This window comes from Phoca vitulina, unplaced genomic scaffold (genome assembly GCF_004348235.1).
Source record: "Phoca vitulina isolate PV1807 unplaced genomic scaffold, GSC_HSeal_1.0 scaffold2, whole genome shotgun sequence".
Taxonomy (NCBI): domain Eukaryota; kingdom Metazoa; phylum Chordata; class Mammalia; order Carnivora; family Phocidae; genus Phoca; species Phoca vitulina.
Window position 1 is genome coordinate 29,609,157 of NW_022589705.1, and position 3,490 is coordinate 29,612,646.

The following is a 3,490-nucleotide window of genomic DNA, read 5'->3' on the forward strand; positions in this document are numbered from 1 at the left end:
TCTTAAAGCCCTATTGTCCAGCTTAGAAGATCTACAAGACACAAACTTAAATCTTTCTGAGGTTTTCACAAAGGGTCTTACAACCACATCCTTGATCCAATTTTGACCTCGAAGGTCATGATTTACTGGCAGTGTCATGGAATTAATCTCTACTTCCAGATTTTAATTTACTTTAAGAATTTTTTTATAGGCTGGAGACGTTGGGAATGAGAAACTGTTTTATTTTCCAGCTCAGCAGGTCCTGGGCTGGGAATGTCCCCTCGTGATTCTGCTGGAAAATGAAATGGGTCCTTCTCTAATTTTTCTCTCTCCATCTGTACCTTATCAGGCACCACGAAAAGCAATTACTTCTTCTCAGGAAAGCCTTCTTCTCAGGAAATCTTCTCGGGAAAATCCACAAGTTCATTAGATATATATTTTCTATCTTCCATGTTATTATAGTGCCACTTACTGCCATTACATAGTTCAGGTCACCTTTTCTCTGGCCTCCAATAAAATTTTCTTATTGTTATTAGCATTGTGTTAACATTCCTCTCAAGATTCTTCTAGAGTTTACTCACTGCCCAATCCCAAAACCAATGCCACAGGTTTATGTTTTTATAATAACAATGCCCCACTTCTAGGTAAAAATGATTGTTTTTGTAGTGTATTAGTTGTTGAAAAAAACAAAAACAAAAACCTTACTCCAAAACTTCGTAGCTTCAAACAACCATTGTTATTGTTTCTCAGAATTCTGTGGGTCAGGAACTTGGACAGGGCACAACAGAAATAGCTTATCTCTGCTTCTCATATCTCCTGCTGGGGCAAGAACATCCAAAGAGGCTTCTTCACGTATGTGTCTGATGCTTCAGTTAGGATGGTTCAAAGGGCTGGGGGTAGCTGGAATGACTTTCCTGGGTTCATATGACTAGAGCCTCGGTTGCTGGCTGGGTTCCCTGGTTCTCCTTCATGGAGTCTCAGGGTCCCTCCTCTCTCTCCACATGGCCTCTCCACATGGTCTCTCTAGCAGGGCAAACAGACTTCTTACATGACAGCTTAGGGCTCCCAAGAGCAAAAAGCAGACACTGCCATATCTTCTTAAGACTTCAGCCAAAACTGGTACAACCACACTTCTGCCACATTTTACTGGTTAAAGCAAGTCAGAGAAGTGGCCTTGATTTGAGGAAAGGTGGTTACACAACGATGAGAATACCAGGAGGAGCGATTTACTGGAGGGGGGGATATAACCCACTACCACACAATCTACTGGAACTGCCAAGGAAGATGAATTCTGTTTGCCATTCCTGACCTTTTGCTAGATCTATTTGTTCTAGTCTAAAGCTTATCACAGCTTGAAAACAGATGTGTGACATCACATAGTAACATTGCCACATGCTGGCTCTGAGGCATCTCACACTGATGCATGGCCTCTTCTTCCCCTTCCTTTACTACTAATCCCCACATATCCCTTGACAGACTCATGTAAACCATTAGTGTTCGGTTTGTCTCCTTCACTCATGTCACCCATAGAGCATTTTGGAGGAAACTGTTTCAAATTGCCTCAGCCAAACATTAGTTATTAACAGTGGATCCCATTTCGGGAAGGCCAACTGTTTGCACCAAAAATACAGAGGAGATACCAGATAACCCCTACCCACAGATGGAGAGCCCTCGTGTCTCATCTGCTCTGGGGTTAAATGGCAACTGAAAGCTTAAATCTGGGGTAAGAGGTAACAAACACTGAGAATTTATCAGAAGGTGTCTTGCCACAGACTCCATAGATGGGCTGCAGGAGTCTATGTACTCTCAAAATCACATGCAAAATTTTGGATGGTTTTGTGTGTTTTTTCTGGGGAAAAGACCCATTAGCTTTCATCAGATTACTAAAAGGGACTCTCTGACCCAGAAAAGGCTGAGAACCTGATCTCACGTAGAAATATATGACACACTTTTTCCATCACTCAAGGGCCAACTTGCAACTCCTCTTAAACCACAACTTCCCATCTCAGTATGCAGACATATAGGCTTGATCAATTATACATATCAAAGATAAGAACAATGCAGCTTTATTATTCTCCACTGCATGATCATTATGCTCCTCCTTTCTGTCTTCCTCTTGTCCTTACTTTCTTTCCCCCTCTATATCCTTCCATTTCAGCTCATCTCCTGAATACTTTAAACATATTCCAGCCAAGCAAGTTTCTGCCTTCTTCCGGTTCCGGCCTGCTGAGAGCACGTGTTGTGGCAACAGGAAGCCACTCATCCACAACCTGCTGAGCTCACATGTGCAGGGGGGTGAGGCCCCGTGGCTTCCCTCTGCATCTCCAGGCCACAGAGGTCAACCCGGTGGAGTTCAACCCCAACTTCGTAGTGCATACCATACCCAAGATGGAGTGCGCGGCGCTTCTGGAGACCGCGGGTATATCTGGTCGAGGTGCCCAAAGGGCCAATTGAAGGGTATGAGCATGGTGAGAAATTCCTGAGGCAGATGCCCCACGTGCTGCTGGAGGTGGATGTGTTGGAGGGCACCTCGTAGTGCCCAGAGTCTGGACGTCTGTTCCCCATCAGTCGCGGGATACCCAACATGCTGCTGAGTGATGAGAAAACCGAGACTTAATCGTGGCAGGCACTAGTTTTTCAGTCTGTAACCATGAATGTTTTTGTTTATGTATATCCTGTTTCCTAGGTCTGTCGTGTATCCCCACCCTTGACCCAGTGACACACGAAACACAGTGTTCTTGAGCTCGATATATTTCTTTTTCTCATTAGAGGTTCAGAGCCAAAAAATAAATAAATATTTATTATATTCATAATAAATATATAATTATTATATTATATATTATATAATAAACACATAATCATTATATATATATATATATATATATATATTTTTTTTTTTTTTTCAAGCCATATCCCTGGTCATGACTTTACCTGTTTCTGACACTGAATGGCCTGTAATAGACAGGACCTTATAGCGGGAAGAAATTGTGTTACCTTATACCCATGGAATAAGTTTAATTGAGATGAGAACTAGTAGATTATAAGGAAACACTGATGCACGCTTCTGAGTGCTTTTTGTCTCAGTCGGAGATAGGCTTTCCTTTTAACAATCCCCAAGAATAGAGTTGACTTATGTTGTATACTATTCTGATTAAATTATTCTAGTGATTTTCAATAACATCATGGGTGGAAGTGCACAAATTTTCCCTTTTTATTTACAGTTTCCTGTTCCAAATGGGACAGAGGGCAGAGGATGAATTGGTTGCCCGATTACAATGGAGAAGTGCAGTTTCTGTGTATGAATACATCTGCTCACAGATAACCATCAACTATTCTTGCCAATTCAATTCATTAAATATCAAATGAACCAGGTGCCCAGCTAGGTCCAGTGAACACAAAGAGGAATAAAACATTGTCTGCCCTCAAGCCGCTTATGGTCTAGTGGGAGAGACAAATAGGAAGAGGCAGTGGAGAATCAGACTAGAGGCCTAACATTATCAGAGTGAAAACA

At 42.0% G+C, this 3,490-nt stretch overlaps 1 pseudogene; it reads left to right on the plus strand.

The window, feature by feature from the left end:
* The first annotated feature begins 1,676 nt into the window (after window positions 1–1,676).
* On the plus strand, window positions 1,677–2,596 carry LOC116624032 (annotated as a pseudogene).
* The last annotated feature ends 894 nt before the right edge of the window (window positions 2,597–3,490 follow it).